This window comes from Temnothorax nylanderi, unplaced genomic scaffold (assembly GCF_030848795.1).
Source record: "Temnothorax nylanderi isolate EJ_2023f unplaced genomic scaffold, tnyl_v1.0 TNYL_tig0007_pilon, whole genome shotgun sequence".
Taxonomy (NCBI): Eukaryota; Metazoa; Arthropoda; class Insecta; order Hymenoptera; family Formicidae; genus Temnothorax; species Temnothorax nylanderi.
In genome coordinates this window covers 2739896-2758520 of record NW_027249069.1, presented here as the reverse complement: position 1 = coordinate 2758520, position 18625 = coordinate 2739896, and the positions used below count along the sequence as shown (strand labels likewise).

At 42.8% G+C, this 18625-nt stretch overlaps 1 protein-coding gene across 4 annotated transcripts in view; it reads right to left on the bottom strand.

Annotated features, from left to right (window-relative positions):
* The window catches only part of LOC139782079 (retinal guanylyl cyclase 2), a 46692-nt gene extending 30806 nt beyond the window's left edge, over nucleotides 1-15886 (bottom strand). For 2 of the 4 annotated variants that reach the window (XR_011720793.1, XM_071721028.1), the window contains exons 1-2: nucleotides 15219-15881; nucleotides 1217-2916 (exon numbers count right to left, since the gene is read on the bottom strand). The gene's annotated coding sequence lies outside the window, so the exon portion shown is untranslated. Of the gene's footprint in view, nucleotides 1-1216; nucleotides 2917-15218 lie in introns of all 4 variants that reach the window. The other 2 variants (XM_071721043.1, XM_071721035.1) reach the window with 2 other exon arrangements.
* Between the last annotated feature and the right edge of the window lie 2739 nt (nucleotides 15887-18625).

The window sequence follows — 18625 nt, the reverse complement described above, 5'->3', positions numbered from 1 at the left end:
GTTTTTCTTTCCAACGAGAGGTTTTAATCTTTTAAGTTTATTTTTAGAAACATCGCTACTGCTTATACACACGGTCTTTACAAGAGAAATTCTTCAATTTATCATTAGTGCACCGTAATTTTGATCAAAGTTGTACGGCGTGGTAGCGTTCGCCTAAAGCAACGTTTGCACTACTCGATCACTTAATTCCTGTCGGATCGTAAATCGCGAAGACTGACGCGGTTAGGTTGACACATTGAATCCGATCCAATTCGCGTCAAATACAGAAAGAATGAGATCAACAGGTGATGAATCTGCTATGGCATAGAGCACGGTAAATTAGTGGACTTGAGGAATTTAACATCAGCTGCATTGTCGCGCGACTTCCCAACGATTCGGAAATAAATTGTTGCGGCATCAAGCACGGTTTATTTGGCGTTGATGCAAAATTGTATTTTAAACGAATAAAATTTCTTACGTGTTTGTCTACGGAAGAATTTCGCACAGGAAAATGCCAGAGATAACCAAATGCAAGAATCTTAAAATATTGATCAAAATTTGCAACAAGTAATCTAAATGCTTTTTTGTTATCGATTCTTTATTTTTGCATAATCCATGTATATACTCCTCATTTTAACATCATTACGTTTCCCGAGGTGTTAATAAACTTTATCCGTTTTTTGTTTCTTTATACGCAGTGGCCTTTTCGAGAAGAAGTATCTTTAATCCCTTAAGAAGTGGAAGATTAGTCCCGAATGTTGTCAAAGAGGCGAGGACAAACAAGGTTCGCCGATCCCAGTCGTTGCGGTTGCAAGTTGGAAAATCGGGTCAAATGTTGTACCTTAGTTCTGTGTATATAACTTTGGACTTGGTGTTGATATATCGCTAAAATAACACTGGACATTTAGGAGTTTCGGTATTATATCGGCCTGGGGAACGCTAAAATTTAACGATTAAATATATTTTTTAACGCGCAGAAGTTATAATTTAAAAATTAAAAGATTTAAAAAATAGAAGTTAGAAACTTTTAACGTTAGAGTAGCGACGTGCTGAAAAATTAAGAATTGATATTGGTGCTTGTGTATACCGTTTGGTGTTTAGCTACCGTTAAAACTTTCTCGTAACTTTTTATATTTTCTTCGAGGAGTCTCAGCTTCGTGAGGTGCTTCTCGTGAAAAATTCGTGTTTCGGGGTCGGCGGTGGATTTTATTTCGGAACAAAGCGCAAGTCCACATACCTGTAAAGCGCTACACGCGACTGAACTCTCGATTCTTCGGGTTGACATCTCCGCACGTCACGCCTCTTTCTTAATAAAATGCTCCACCGCGCAGAGTGGTTAAAACGTTTCCTCTCAAAATGAATAGCGTGCAAACCACTTCCGCGCTTACACATTTTGTCGCACCGTCGCCGTCGCCGTCGCCGCGGGGAAAAACACTGCGTCACACCAGTTTTTAGCCTTCCCCCCCCGAGTCGAGTTTAATGCCGCGTTAGCGCGCTTCGCACGCGGAGATTGAACAAGAGATTCTGAAACATTGACCTAATTTATGGCAGCAACAGTTGCACCGTTATTTCCATCCGCGAATTTTTTTTTGTCCGTGGTCTTGCCGCGACATTCAATATCGTCAATTTGCGAGATTAAATAATTTCAGCGTTCTTCTATCATAGTTTGCGTCGCGTCCGCTGTCCGATAATACGCGACACACGTTTTAATTTTCCACCATTATAGAGCTAATCCGACGGCGTTGACAGTTATGAAACTTTATTGGTCGAGCGTGTGGTGGAGCGTCCAAAGTTCAAAACCAAATTCCATTCCAGCAGTTTAGTGTCTAACGAATAGAAATATTCTCGCGGTCACAGCGATCTTTTGAGCTCGTTGAACTTGCTCGGCGAATTTTGTATTCCCGACACCGACGTTTATATCGTTTTCCACTCGTAAATTCGATTCTCTATCTCCGATACTCTTCCCTTGTTAGAAACGCTTCTGTTCACAGAACGTTCACGTTCACGTGCCGGGCGGTCGACCATTAAATTTTATATTTTACGATCGCGTCCACTTATACCACTCGTAAACCGAATTCCATTTCCGATATCTCCATTCCCGCAGAAAGATCGTTGCTCGCACAATGTTCACATCGCAATCGCGGTATATCCGCTTCAAAGTTTCAAACGAGAGAGACAGAGAGAGTGAGGAATGGAGCGAGGCTAAAGCTCGATCTTAGCTCTCGGTTACTGCCAATCAGAGACAATAACACCCTGGCTCGTTTTAGCCAGGAATAGCATATACCGGAGGGACGATATCGAGCGCACTATTTCCGACTACGTCTGTCCGTGATTCAGATATCGGTCTGGCGGAGCGGGAAGGCCGATTCGACCTTGACTCTGATTGTTCGCACACTTTAACGCACGGCTATATATACATATGCATGGGATCCGCGCGTTTCTCCGTCCCGGAAGCGTCTATATATCGATCGCGCCGGAACGATGGCGGCGCGAGAACGAGGATCGAGGTCGTTGTTTTTCGGGGGAGGTGTCCTCCTCGGGAGGGTTGAGTGCCGCAGCCACCGCCGCCGCCGCCGCTTCAAGGGGCGAGTGGCCGCGTTCGATCGCCGGAGCGCAGCTTATTCGTCCCAATTCGGAAGTCCGTCCGGTGCCGGTCGTCCGGCCGCCACCTCATCCCGACGCGCTCGAATCGCCGTTGATCGCGCGGCGCAACGGTCCTCGCATCCCCGCCGAAGGAAGGGTTCCCCGGGCCCCTGGGTCGACGACGTCGCCAAATTGGACGAATTGGGGGCGAGTCCGAGCTGCACGCACACCTGCGGCCGCACGAAATCACTGACGAGGCGATATTGCACCTGAACCTCGACCTGAACCGATTATGACGTACGGGGCGCGATGATTAATAGGCGAAAAGGTCGTGCGCGTTCGCAGCGTCATGATCTGTAACAGGTAACGAAAGCCAGTAATTATGGGCTGCCAATAATTTCGGGTTAATCCTGTCGTGCCTCCGATATGTTACGCGGACGGAGAGAACAATGAATCCCTTCGAACATTGTCTGGATATTAGGGGCGCGTTAATTGAAACTGAATATACGCGAATTTTTGGAGGTCGGAAGTTAAGGATTAATATCGATATATTTGAAACATATCGCGATCTCGCGATCTCCACGGCAGCCGATAGAAAACTAATAATTATAAAACTACTAATAATTCTGCGTTAATTCTCGTCAAGCCCCGAGATCTTACACGGTGAGTAATAATAAACTCATTTATCGGAAACAAATATTTTCTGGATATCGAGGATGTATTAAACCTCTTGTAAAACGTAATTTTTACGGAAGCTACAAACAAGAATCGATATGATATGCCGGTTTTTTGAAGTATCGTGACCTGCAAAAGCCGATGAAAGCCAATACTTACAAGTTGTGAATGATATCGGATTAATCCTATCGCATCCCGTCGAGATATCATACAATGTGGATGGTATTAAATTTATTCATCCGGAATAGAATTTTGAATTTAATACCGATTTGATCATCATCCGAATGTTCGAAATACGTTTATTGAATTCATTAGGAAAATTGGAAATACGTATTTGTATGAGGCTACAAGTAAAGATTGATTCGTACGTGTAAATGTACATCATGCACCTGGCGACGACGGTTGGAAGCCCGCGTTTACGAGCCGCTATTACTTCTGGCTTAATCCTATCGAGTTCTGTGCTCGTGGTGGACCGAGGATAAGTTAATTATCGCTCAGGCTCAAAGACATTTCATTAAATATATCCAGAGCGGATCAAGCGCAGTCTGCGTGCGTTATCTACTGCGTGTTAAATACAGCTGTGAGCTGTGGCTTGCGAGAATTATAAAGAACTGATTTGTGCGCATTCGGATCTGATACAATAACTCACGGTTACACCTCGAGGGGCAATTAATTTTACATAACTATTACGATCGAGCTCGGAACAACGTGGAACAACGTGCTGATCATTATCCATTATGTAGATGTTATTAAAAAATATTTCATAGTTTAAAAACGAGTTTTTGATCACGACAGATTGTAAATTATGTTGTTAACATTTATTAACATGATAAAACGCCATTGTGTATTCATTTTTCGCGATGTAATTTATTTCGGTATTATATATGCTTCAAAAATGGTGAAAAATTTATTAAAAAGAAAAAAGATTTTCAGTTATTATATAATATCGTGCATATAAACTATTCGTTAAGGATGTCAGAATGACGTTTGACGTATTCGCTTTTACCCGACGGATTCATATGCATAAGTTATTCATATTTAATGAGAGATATGCGCGAAGCGAGAAGGGCTGCTGAGGCTGGCTAAAGAAGAAAAACAAAAGATCGAAAATCTTTGCAAATAAAAACGATTATGAGAATCGTGGCTCGCGATAACGAGTAAAGTTTTTCGATTATACCGAACGGTCTGCACTTATCAGAATCTCGCAATAATAGCCAACTTTTTGTGTTTTTCATCATGAAATATGCATATATATATATATATGTATATCGTAAATGTATTGCGTAGCGCAGCTGCCGTATCGTGAATAAACGTGTAATACGTCCCTTTTCTTTCGCCATCTACGGAAACCGCAGAATCGGATCGATCCTCGAACACTCGGGTATCTCGCGACGGTCTCATCTTCCATCCGTATAAATTCTCTCTCTCCTGATTCAAATGGTTCTACCGTTATTAAACTTCAGAAATAAATGCAAGGCATATAATGGTGGTGGTGTGTATTCATGAGAAGAGGGTGCGAGAGAACGTGCCTGTATCTTGCGATTTATACGCCGTAGGAAAACTTCTTTAAAAAGAGAGACCCCCTTTACTGATTGTGAGATTACGCAAAAGAGAGACTATGCGTAGATAATCCGTCTCTTAAAATAAATTACACTACAACGCTGCTGCGCGTTGTCCACTTGATCCACCTCTTTATCCGGCAGTTAATTAACTCTCCAGAGGATCAGGCGATGTATTTAATCTTCTCGTCCGATTTTTTACTCGATAAGAAATCAATTTAATTATTTTGACATTTTTAATTCAAGTCACGCGCACAGTGGAAAAAAATTCGACGTTTATATTTCTTCTGTTAAATAAGATGCACTTCTCGTCAAAATTAAAGGATTATTTTGAATCGCGAAAATGGGGTCGCTCGAAGTAGAAGCTTCATCGAGAAAAAACTTGGTGGAATTTAAAAGCCGAGGCTCCAGGCTTTAAAACGTTTCTCTGAACTTCACTTTATGACAGTTTTTTTTCGCAAAGTTAACGTAAATTTGTGCTTTATCATTTTTTCCACCGTGACTTCCAAGCGACCATTTTTAATTTTATTGAAAAAGTGTATCGCGTACATTTCCTGCCACAGATTTTAATCACGCCATTCTATTTAAGGATGGACAGTTACATTAATTTGTTGAAAACAAAATCTCATTTTTTATCTCAGGAAATTTATAGCGTCATATATGTTTCGTGCATATAAAGATTATATTAAATCGAGAATCGTATTGATGTTTGTATTCACTTAGTCGCGATTATACTACATAAACTGAATTTTACGGCAGGCAGTAAATGTAACAAATGTATAATTCGTAAGTATAATAAAGTTTACTTGAGGGTAAACAAACAAGTCTCAAACAAAATCTCCCTTTTGTATATACGGGCAAATCCCAATAATCATCAAAATTATAGTGGCACGAGCGTACACGAACGTATCGATCGAGATAATGAAAATTAGTCAATCATCGTGTGTTTGCGGTGGATAATCTCTCAATTACGCGGTACACAAGGCGGATGCGCAAATTTATCCCGGCGGGGTTTCCTGCCCAATTTCCTTTCGCCGCTCGTCCGCCGTCGGTGGTCGTAACTTGTTAGTGGCCGGGCTAAAATGTGCGAAAAGATTGCGCGGTCCGGCATAAAATCGGCCGGCGCAAATAAAAGGAGGTCTGTTTATCTCGCGCGACGTTTCTTGCGCGACGTCGCGTATACCCGCTGCCATTTGTACCCGTCTGCGCCGACATGAAAATATCGTTTATTGCCCACGAGACACGAGACTCCCCGCCATATTCTACGTGCGTCGCGACGGTGTAATCGTTTAACGAACGTGCTCAAGAAATTCATGTCGTTCAACGGAAGCTGAATGCTAAGGGCTAACAGCCACCGCAAACACAAGGCTTATAACACACATAGGTTCGTACCTAGGACATGCCTTCGACCAACTGCAACTGCGTTCATTAGATTCTCTTATTATAATTAGAAAATAGAAAACAGTAATATATTGCATTTACTGAGACAATTATGATAACGATTCATATTTTTCTTTTATCCTAATGCAGCTCTTCGCTTAATTAGCGCCTATGTAATCAATTTTCTGTAAATGTATATTCTCGCCATCGTGTTCAATCGTCTAATAACTAAATTCATTTTGTTGACGGAATATCAGAGCGTGATGTTACGTTTACAATTTGTAAAACACACTCCGCGCGATTGTTTACGTGTAGAAAGGAGTCTTTTACGTCTTTTGCGAGTTAAAATAGAAATCAATATTTAGCCCGAGGCACCTTACATATGACGCTGCGAACCTCAGTAGCAATTCCGTCCTCTCGTACCCCCTGTGTCCGAGTCCAATGTTGTCCGCGTTCTTCTCCAATGTTCCCCCCCCCCCCCCGCCCCACATTGTCGGCGGGAAACTTTATGCATCGCTGAGAAAAGTGTATCGATCCCTCGACGCCGAAACGGCGAATTTAGCGGAGACCTTGTTAAGGGACAAAACGGGAGCCAATGTCCTGGAAGAAGGCTTCGCGGAGGCCACAAAATCTCTCCCCTATAGCGTAATCCTCTCTTAATTGCCGTCTATACCCCGCCATCCTCGATCTCGCCCGACTAAACGGCTATCTCGTCTGTGACTTCGAGATCAACGATTTACGCGACACACGCGCGGCGCGATGTCACAGAGCGCGTCTTAATACAATTCCAATGTAACGATGTGAAAATGTCAAATGGCACAGGTGGGTTTCGCGTGGGTGATAGCGCGTGAATTCGCCAGACGTTGTTATGGAAGTCGGAAACGTCTTAGCACGTTCATTGGTGTTCGATACTCCGTAAGACGCTTTTCCTTAGAGAGCAGCTTTACTCCAAGGAGATATAATTAAATACCGGATGTCAGATAGAGTATACACAAAAACAGCTCGGAAGGAGCGGCTTCTCGAAATTACATTCTATTTGTCAAGAGAATGTTTCTTAAATTTGTATTTTATAAATACGCGAGAGATTGTTTTATGTTTTTTACGCGTATGATTGAGATTTTCCAGCGAGAAGGAGCAATGTATTCGAATGTATACTATTCAAATGTAATAGCGAATTTAGATGTATTTTCCGTGTGCATGTACATGTGAATGCACAGGGAATTCCGTAAAAGCATAAACAATGATATCAAAGATCTACAAGGGTAGCTGTTAAGGTCGTTGTTCTCGAGATATTAAATTTCCAAAATGTAATACACGGTACACAGAACAGCTGGCACAATGGGGCACTCTAAAATCACCGACAACACCGCGTACCGGTGTCTGGATGATTATTGATTTCGTTGCGTTATTGTGACCAGTTATTCAACCAGTAGCGAGTCAATCATTTTACATAACGTAACTGGCTGCCGAGCGCGCGCGTTCCTGCCCGGCACAAAGCAGCCATACAAATGAATAAGTTCTGCGAAATCGAAATATATACGGGGGAAAACAGGAGCTGAATATAAAAAATGCCCCATTGTTCCGCGAAAGAGAGAGAGGTGATTGAGACCTGTTGTCGTGCGCGGCAACAAATCGCGGGATGTCACACGAGGCAATGTACTTTATATACTCGCAAATGAATTTTACATTTGCTATCCTGCCAATTGTAGAATATAGAATTAGTTAACTACCGCGCTAATTAATGCTAATTAACTTGTTTCCCGAAAATTTGCAGTATTTGCATATTATTACATTGTAACGTATGCAATTAGAATTTTGCACATTTACCCTCGTTAGGGTCGTAAATTGAAATCGATTTTCGGGTGTCAATTAATTATTTTAATGAATGGCCATACCTTTTCAATGATATCCTAATTAGCAGCATTTAATATCTGGGTAGTTGCTCGTTTGTCAGGAAATTTAGTTAATATTAAACCAGTTTTGAGCATTTGTGTGCAAAGGTCGAATTTCATTCGTCTAGTTTGCCAGACTAATGCCCGATGGTTCGTGTCTCAAGAACTACTTGTGTATCAGCAATAAGATAAACGTTATTTATCTCAATGCGACATGTAACAACCTGTTAGTAGCGTCGTTGAGTCACTCCCGAAAGACAAAACCGCGTCAAAACCGCGGAGAGAAATCCGTGCGGCTGTCATCTGCTTGGAAAATACTGTTCCCTCGGGGGAGCTTGCAACGATGCAACGAGAACGGATGGACGTTGTATCTCTTATTGAGCAGGCACACACGCGGTATACTCAAAGGTGGACACGCTGGTGGAGAGAGAGACAGCAAACGGAGAAGAATGTGCCGGCGGAAAAATCCACCCGCCCTACGGGCGTACGTGTCTCACGGTCCGGCTCGTAAAATCATTTATTAAGCAGCCCAACGCACTTCCCCCGTCCGACATGCAATGTTTGAAAAGACCGTTCATCTGACGGGAGAGGAGAAGTCACTCTTATTATTGTTGGATCATATTTTATGCATGGTGCAATAACGGCGGGGCGGTCTAAGGTCGTAAATTGAAAACGCGGAGATTGCGGGAAATCAACGGAGACGCTTGCCGATAACAAAAGCTTCGGAACACAAGAAGAGTCTTACATTGTTGATTCCCTCGCTTCCGCGCGTCATTTAATATCGTTGAAATTATAATCGTTCGCTACAAAAAGTGTTTCCAGGGAAAAATACAGCGTTCTCGGATTATCGGCTGGCACTTTATATCCGATATTTTGAATTCGCAATTGAAACGTGAAAGCAAGACCTTTTCATTTCTGTACGTTGAGATGAATTTTTTTATTAGCTCCGACAAAACTGCCCCGCTTTGTAATTTCGCCCTAGAGGAAATCATGAAAGTGCCTAGCATTTGCTTTTAATTAAAAGCTTCGACTTTTAACGATCCGAGCATTTAGCGAGTTTGTTAAGCAACTCTTTACGACAATGGATACCATGTACATATCATTAACCGAGATTAAACTGTACAACCCGTGTATTATAATCAAATGTTTGATGATAATCGAGATAAGTAGCATTGAATTTTTTAATTATGCTGAAATTTGATTCAATTAAATTTAGATTAACTGCGAAACAAATTTTAATTTTAATTAACCGTTTCAGTTAAGTAATTTATAATTTCGGATAATTTAGTTTATTTCAATAGCCTTGTGTAAGAAATTATCTAAAAAATCTGAAATCTCGATAAAATTGTGATTGATTATAAAATACATTTATATCTATGGAATTGATTCATGGAAGCTTTTTGATAGAAGCAAATAGAATAAATTTAAATTCAACTATTTCCTAACGAAGCTCTAATGGAAAACGATTGCTAACTGCTTGCTTTTATCTTACAGTCAACTTTGGCGATTCAGCTCCGGAACTTCTGTTGAGGCAAAGTCAAATAAAATTAACTGATAACAAGTTTTCATTATTTAGCCTCTCGCAGCTTAATTCGCCAAAATGTTCTAGTTTTCGTTACTAAATATTGAAACAGCTACCATTTCTCTGTTCTTTGTTCTCTCTTCTGCGGTTGGATGGAAACACATTCCAGCAGTTACAGACACGAGCCCACATTCGCAGTCATGCGAGACCGTGTGCGATAGTCTCGTCACCATCGTGCGCCTCTCTTGCCTCTGGCTCATGAGACTGTTCCGTGAACGTGGAAATGACTTTACTGGCGCTCCCAAATATTTGCAGGCAAACCAGGCAAACCGCTTATGCTAACAATAAGACGGAACGACGGAGAGTTCGACGTAACGGTTGCAGCCGGGGCTACAGTTTCATCCTGACGGGGCGCGTGGCCTAGTTGAAGAAGTAAAAAGCGGCGAAGAGAGATGTCCATCGACAGCCAGGGGAGATTTTCCATTTTGTCCGATATTGTCTCCCGCCCGCGATACATGCAGCTGTATTTGTATTTACACGAAATCGATTTTGTGCCATTCGGTGCAACGATCGTGCTCGCTCTCGAAAACGATTAGTTTTCGATTGAACGTTGCGTGCGGTATTTCGGATGAAAATGTTCAGGTTACCGAAACACCCCGACCTAACGCTTGCAGCTACGTGAGTATATCCTGTATCCAACTTGAAGATCAGCCTGGATGGGGGATAAACTTGGATAAAGCTCGGGACAGGCGACTTTTGACGGCGCGGCGCCCCTCACGTATTCCCTAAAATCTGAGCCAGCTTGAGGTAAAATAATTTCGGCGGGCAGAATTATACGAGGGAAAGAACGGCCTGGTCTTCGTTAATTTCACAAAATACAGACTCCCGCGCTGTTAATTGCTTACTGTCGACATTGTAATCCGCGCTCAATGGTTTCTGTAACGAACTGTACCGTCGAGTCCCGCGAATTGATGGAAATTTAATATCGATAAAATGACAGCGCTATAACTTCATAGAAGTTTAATATCAATAAAATAACAGCTGTGTTATTTAATAGATTTTCAATTTCAATATCGATGAAATAAAACGCGCGCTACGCGCGCCCATGAAAAACAGAACTTTCAAATTCTCCGTAGGTACGAAAAAGTTGGATGCCGACGAGTGCCTTCCCCTGCGGGAGCTCCCTTCACATTTTATTCCGTTGACATGTTTATCGACTTCGCTCCAAGGAAGCCGTAAACCAACCCCTAAATCCGCAAAGGAAGAAGATATACATAAAAAAAGAATACGGGTCTCTCTTACTTCGTGCCACTCCCGCCACTCCCGCGCTACTGTATCTCTATGAAAATCGAGGAGGGACGGGACGGCGCGGGCGCAAGCGGTTTTCCTCCTTGTTAATCACGCTGAGCTGCGACCGGGGCGCTGTAAATATTTTCCAGCAGGCCGGTCGAGAGGGAGCGTGCCGCGCTGACACTAAAAATACCTGCACAACACCGGGCGCATTCAATATTTCTCCGTCGTAGATAATTGCCGGCTCATTATATAAAACGCCACGCTGTATTTTCCGATAGTCGCAACGAAAATACGATCCGTCACCGTCACCGTCCGCCGGCCGCTTTATCATCGTCTGCATCGTATCTGCGACGACCGGGGGACCGCTCTTTATTTAAAGCACTTTATTAATCGATACTCCGGGGCTGCTTTAAACGCGGAAATTAACTCCTCGTGAAACATCGTGGCGATCGTTCAGATTTAAACGATTAACTTATACGCGTGTGAAAACACGACCGTGTTATTTCGTTACCGAAACGCTAATAGGACGCTCGCGGCGAAATATTGTTTTTCAATCAACGGGCTAAACGAAATTTGTGCGTTTCGCATACTAAATAGATTCACGTTGCTTACCTCCTCCACTAATTTTGCAACATTTTACAATGGGAATAATCCAGTTTTGACGGATCGCGCGCGCGGATCGTACGCGGCTTTAATGATTTAAATCCCTTTTCGTCAGGAGAATTGTCTGTTTTCAATTTTTCGTCATAATCGAGGATTACGGACGATCGAGCGAGAATTGCACCGTGAGTATTAGTGTATTTCCACCGGAGAGTTTGATTTAATCCATGTAAATTTACGCATAGGGCAGCGCGAGCCCTATGAAATACTTCACATGCATATGACCTTTTTCGCGGACTTCAGAATATCTTACGGGCTTGAAATCACATCCGGGCACGGCAACTTCAAAACATAATTTTATTAAACTTCCTCTTTTAATGTTGAAAACGGCAAGTTGCGGGAAACGAGTAAAAAAAACACATTGAGTTGTTTTTGCATGAAAAGTCATTTAGCGAGAAGACGTTTTAAACGTCGATAGTTAAACAAAAGCCGCGGGCCTGAGAGTAAAGTTATTAACTCGAATCGCCGAATTGCGCTTCTAGAAGTCGAGAATTTGTAATCTCGACATCTCTTCCTCGTCGTCGCCGCGCGACTCCCGCTCTCTGAAAATCTCAATCGTCGCTCTCCGGTAATGGAGTTACAAATAAGCGCGGGCACATCGAGCCACCCAGCGAGCCACTTTCATTTCGTATTCCGCGCAGGGACGATAATGGTGGATCAACGTGAGCTTCCGGACGTATCCTAATAAAGGATACGATTGGAACTTCGAGAGGCGACCTTGGGACGTTATATTCAATATTACCGAAACGAGAAAAAGGTTCTTTTCACTTTTATTTGGGGTCCGTCCGCGCGAGCGCTTTTTCCTCAATACTCCGCTACTCCGCATCACGGGGCGCTTAACTTCGTTCGTTTCGCTTCCTTTCCCGCTCGACCGTCGGTAGATATCATTCCGTGTTACGCGTGCCGTTTCGAAATTGAAGGTAAATATCCGTCAGACTGTCCCACCCTCATTAACGTAATGACAGAAGTTCGAGAGAGATTTATGCGCCCGGGCGGACCTCGTTTTCGAGTTATGAAGCTCTTTCGTGCCTCCGCGGAAAATCTCGGCGGAGCGAGCCCGGTGCAGCAATTTTGACTCGACTTTATCTAGCGAAAAACTTTGAAAAGTGGAGAAGGATTTATAACGCGGAAAAGAGGCTCTTCCCGAAGCGCCGTACTTTCCGCGCCGTTTCAAAGAGCGATGAGAGATAAAAAGAAGTGCTCATTGTTAGCCGCAATCTACGCGAACGCCGCGCACGATCTGTAAATATGTACCCTGTCTTTCTTATGATACTGTTTACAGAGTCTTGGGGGAACATTGTGCCAGAACGTAATAAATATCCTCTCTTTCTATCCTCCCCCTCTCTCGTTCTCGCACGTCCGACACTTGTTCCAGCGAGATACGAATGTAATTCGATGCTATTCGTTTTATAAAACGCGTAGTCTTTTCACTCGCCGCTGTACGCGAGCGAGAATTTCTCTTTTTTTTTTTCTTTCACTGTGGCACGTTTTTAAGGGCGGTACCCTCGCGAATGTGCAGGACTCTCGCAGCCCCGGCAAAACGCTGTCACTTCGCTGTCCGTGCATCCCAATTTAGTATGTCCTGTTTGAAACAAGAACGGCCGCGCGAGTCATTGTAGCACGGCGCAAAACGAGTCGCGATTATCAGGTATCCGGAAAACCTGCGAGTTTCGCACTGTATGCGTGACGTATACAATAATGCAAGAGAAATTCCTTTGAACGACGCTTCGCAATTCTGCTGTAATTTACGACGAAATTAAATTACATTATATATATATATATGTACGTCTGAGTCGAAGGAACAAGGAAAGAAAACGGAGTTAAAGCGGAAGTAATTGCGACTGTGTGAATTTTCTTTGTGAATTAGTAATCTGCGTCTTTAAATAAAGAAAATTAAATTTTGTTACTTTGAGATAGCAAATTTAATCAAGCCCAATAAAAAACTCTTACAAAGTTGTCCGTCCAAGAGCTCTTTGTTTTAAAATTAGTTCCAGCCCTCTTTCAAAATATTACATTAAGATTTCGATAGACTTGACTCACGGACTTGACTCTTGTTTCATCGTTAAAGAGATCTGAAGTTCTTTTATCTTGATAAAGCTTTTGCGCAAATAACACTTGGAACGATAAAAACCGAAACAGAGTTGTGGAAATTTTTCAGTTTTCAGTTAGAAATTTTTTGAATTAAAATTTCATCTCGCAAGTCTGGCTCTTTTTTGAAAGCTCTGGATAACGCTTCAAGAGTTCATTACAAAGTATATTATAGTTCAACTTGATCACAATGAAAACACTTATTAGCAATTTTTATATAACGAAAATTTAGAATTGGACTCGTATAATTTGTTTGCGTCAGTTAACAAAAAGTGTGAATACTTTACGAGATATTGCAAATCAGAATGCAATCAGGACACTTGGCATTTTTCAGTATCACATTTTCCGTACAAAAATAAAGAATATCGATTTACGCAAGAAAAATAATTCAGTTTTTATTTTTCAAAAAATGAGAAAAGTTGTTCTCTTGTTTTCTAAAGAATTCAGAAGCGGTACCACTTTTTCGCCGCAACAAAGTTTAAAGAATACATTTTCATACTTTCTAATTTACAGCATTGAGAACAGTTGTGATAAATATTAAAAAAAGTTTTATACGTTCAAATATTGAAATATTTAACACGCAAAAATATTTTTCGTTGTATTCCGTGAACTGATATACGATTTGACAGATTAAAACATTTTAGAGTATAAGATGATTGAAAAACTGACGGAGAATGCCATTTACATATTTGTTCTCTCGTTCTCGATAAATTGCTCAAAGCGATTGGTATCGATCTCACTATTTAATTATCCCTTAACATTGGATGCACATGCATTTTTCCAACGTGCGGCCAGTGAATCCTACTTCTCGCCCGTTCGCCGACGCATCCTCGACGGCGGCGCTCTCATTCCGTAGCCAAGTTGTTTCGCTACCCGAAATCACGTCGCTTAGCGGCTTAATTAATAGGGCGAGAAATGTGAGAAGAGGGTCGATATGCGAAGTGCGTGGGTTATGCCCGCTCGCAATGAACCCCCCCGTCCCGCCAATTACCGTGCACACGGCGAAGCAAACTCAGCCGCGCATACTCTACGACGTGTGCGGGATATTACCCGTTGCATTCCTACGCGCATCGCTTCCTCGCGAAATTGTTAATTTTCCGCGAATAATCGCGAACGCGTTTCTCACGCGAGCGAATCTAATGAAATCGTCCTGTCAAGACGAGCGCGTCCTATCAAGACCAATATATAGAGAGAAGTTAAACGGCTTTTCTCAGAATCGCGTTCGCCAAGAGGACGACGTTTTCTAACGAGTCATTAAAACACCCTTCAGATTAATTCGCGGAACAGCAACGAGAATTCGCGTATTAATGTCGCAGTCGCTCATTGCGCGGGGAGTACTTTCCTTTCAAAGAGAAATTCGCGCATAGAGCGGGCGAGTAACTTATTTTCCGTCATCATCTCGAGGGAATTCGGGCTTAGAGCCCGTCTTCCTCTAACCTCCAAGCCCACGTAAATATACCGCCTGTTACACACGTTCCAAGTAATCGCCGACGAACGGTGTGAAAAGGAAGGCTTTAACAGGTAGGTAGTGGGTATATATATATATATACACGCGATAAACCGAATGTAGGAGCTGAGTGTACTCACAAGGCGATCGCGTTAACGATGGCACTTAAGCTGCGTTTTCTTCTCCCGACGCTCTCCTATCCTCGCACGAGGACCCATTGAAGAGAAGAGGAGCAGTGGCGGTGTCCCCTTCGCGGTCTCACCGCCGCTCGCCACAACGGCCCGGGAATTCAAAAGCTCATTCGCAGAGCGAAGCCCCTCAAAGGTGCACATGGTCCAAAGCATTGTCCCGCACCGGTCGAACGTGTGGTAAAGCGCGTCCCGTTCATAAAGGAGCGACTTTCTCTCCGTGCGCGAAAGGAAGAATGCAAAACCCTTCGATCGCGATCGAAAAATGTTACCCTTTAATATTTCGCGCGCGCGACCCTCTTCGGTCCAGATATACTTTATAGCGGCTCTTTCAACTCCGCGGGAGCGCACATGTCTCGCGGTATACGTTTCCGCGTGTCGCAGGTAAGCCCGCGGCGCGCTCCGTGCCCCCGGTCATCCCCCGGTCAGCGCGCACCGGCGGTACCCCGGACGCGGGGCGGGGGGGGGGGGGTGGCGGCCCGGTTCAGTCGCGCGCGAACGTGGTAACGGGATATAGGAACCGATGACGATAACGGCGCACGCCGGAATCGGAGCGAACCGAACGCTTCGGCGCTCGGTATCGAACTGACTGCTGTGAGCAAGCCAGCAGGCTCTGGCCAGCTCACTCCTACTCTTAACGGGACGTGCGACGCCGCGCCGCGCTCGCAATCGCGCGGCAACGAAGAGAGAGCGGAGCGGCGCGGCGGGCGAGAGCGCGAGAGTCCGTCCCGGGGAAGCCGAAAGCACCAGCGCGCGCGCCAGCAGCACCAGAGGGTAGGCCAGATCATCCCTACCTACCCCCCTTGCACCCAGAGAAAGAGCGAGAAGGAGAGCGGCAGAGAGAGAGAGAGAGAGAGAGAGAGAGAGAGAGAGAGAGAGAGAGAGAGAGAGAGAGAGAGAGAGAGAGAGGATCCTCGTCGCCGCAGACTTTTCCCCTGGTCTCGTCGTCCTACATCCGAATTGTTCTCTTTCTCTCTCTGTTTTTCTGTCGCGTGCAATCCTCTCCTTCTCTCGCTCCCTTCGTTCACCGGGACGTTTCGCGGATCGGAATTGAAACCGGACTGGAGCTTGATTGGACGCCTTCGTCCGTACGAAATGGAACGTGCATCTCGGTGCGGTCTCGTGTGCGGTCAGCGTGCACCTCTTCGTGGTTTCTGTCATCGAGCGCGGTCCCTTATACATGACAACACAACAATCTTATTTCGGCCCCTTAAATGTATTGGGATTCTATTCAATCCCAATAGGGTTCGAGACAAAAATTGTCGGGACTCTAGGATATCAGGGTATTCTCGATATGGAAAGGAAGATATATATAGGAGCGTGAGATATTCACATACGCGTGTTCCTGATTCATAAAATTAGACGTTTATTTTTATGGCTTGTGTCCGTTATATTTATCTCTTGACTCTTGTGTATATTTCAGTGATATAAACACACATTATGTGGACCGTCACGGCGTCACGCAACCATATTGCAAATTTTATATTTCTAAAGATAAAGTTATATCTTGTTATCTTGACTTTCTATCCTATTTTACTTTCGTATATAATACTAAATAAAGATTACAATAAAAAGATATTTTAAAACTCGTCGTTGTATCATGTGTTTCAATGATATAGAGCTGCGCATGTTACTTATCTTCATAATATTTATAAATTTATTTATAAATTTATTTATAATTTTCTTTATAAATATTTAATATTTAATTAAGTGGGTTTAATTCATTTGTATTTTAATAAATGTTAAAATATAAAAGTTTACATACATATATTTAGTTCACAATATTTATTATTAATAATTACTAAATAATAATAAAACTTTATTCCGTTTTAATACATTTTTAATAAAAAATACATTGATTTCTTTCATCCCGTCGAGAATCTAACGTGCACGTTAATATCGTTGATGTCACACTGAGGAGAATCGAGATAGGATCCTTTTTTTCCATTTTATATCTTTATCCTACTGCGAAATCCGGAATTTTCTGTAGATTGAAACGAAACGTAGATTGAAGCGAAAGTTGCAAATCCAATGAGGTGGCCCTCGACCATGTAAAATCAATACACGTTGGAAAGTCGAACTGTTAACGTAAGCATGAAAAGAGTACGAAGAATCGGAATAGTTATTCTTTTCACCAGTAACCCAGATTACCGCGAGCTAGACCGAAGTAAATTCAAGCCGGAAGAGAGTGTGAAGTTTACCGAAGTACACTAGAGTTATGGACGGTCTTGGTCAGAGGTATGGGGCCTCCCTTCGCTAAGCTGTGGTAACTCGAACTAGTTGGCGTTCGCAAATTAATAGAGACAGCAAATTTCTTGAATTACTTTAATAATAGTTTTGTTCCCTCTCAGTATTCGTCTCTCTAATATTCATCATAATTCGATAAATTTCCTACTAATCGGCGAATTATTCCGCTTATTGCGAATTATTAAACTTCAATTAGGATCAATTGTCAATTAAGATGAAATAATTAATTTTTTATTCGGCTTAAACGCCGTGGCAGATAATAGCTTTCGAGCAACTTCAGCGGGATAAATGCTCCTTACGACGACGTCAGACAGTCGAGAAGTAAATTAAGCTTCCACGTTTCGTTACTTTTCTCTCCTCATCCCCCTACGTTTACCGAAGACGAATCCGACGAATTGAAATTGAATCTAACAATCTGATTGAGCGCCATCGACCGTATGAGAATGAAAATGTGCGCGAGCTCCGGTGACGTGTGTAATATATCCGAAGTGGGATTTAAATCTGCGTATGATAACATTTAAGTAAATCGCGCCGAAGCGATCGGCGAGATTTGAGAAAGACGAGAAACTCGCTTTCGCGTATAAAGAACTTTCGCGATAACTCACCTTTGGGATTTAGCCTGTATTTGCCTCAGTCAGTCACGCTGTCATTGCGAAGAATTGAGATTAATATTTCTCTCTCTCTCTCTCTCTCTCTCTCTCTCTCTCTCTCTCTCTCTCTCTCTCTCTCTCTCTCTCTCTCTCTCTCTCTCTCTCTCTCTCTCTCTCTCTCTCTCTCTCTCTCTCTCTCTCTCTCTTCCGTTCTCTATCTTTTCGATCTGACGAAGTGAGATATGTGCATGTATTATACAGCTGGCCTCGAAAACTATTTTATGGATTAAAATATTTTTCAGCAGGTCCACGATTTTTCGTATATAAGAAATTTACATATAGACAGATATATTCCTTGCTCGGTGTCTTTCTACGAAAGTCTCGTCGCTCCATATCTTCCTTTTCTTCTTATGTCCTGCTTTCGTTTCACACTGTATTTCTGCATTAATAAATCAGCAACCGCGCATCAATGGTATATGTATCACACGAATTGTGGCCGTAAACGTGACGATACATTTTAAA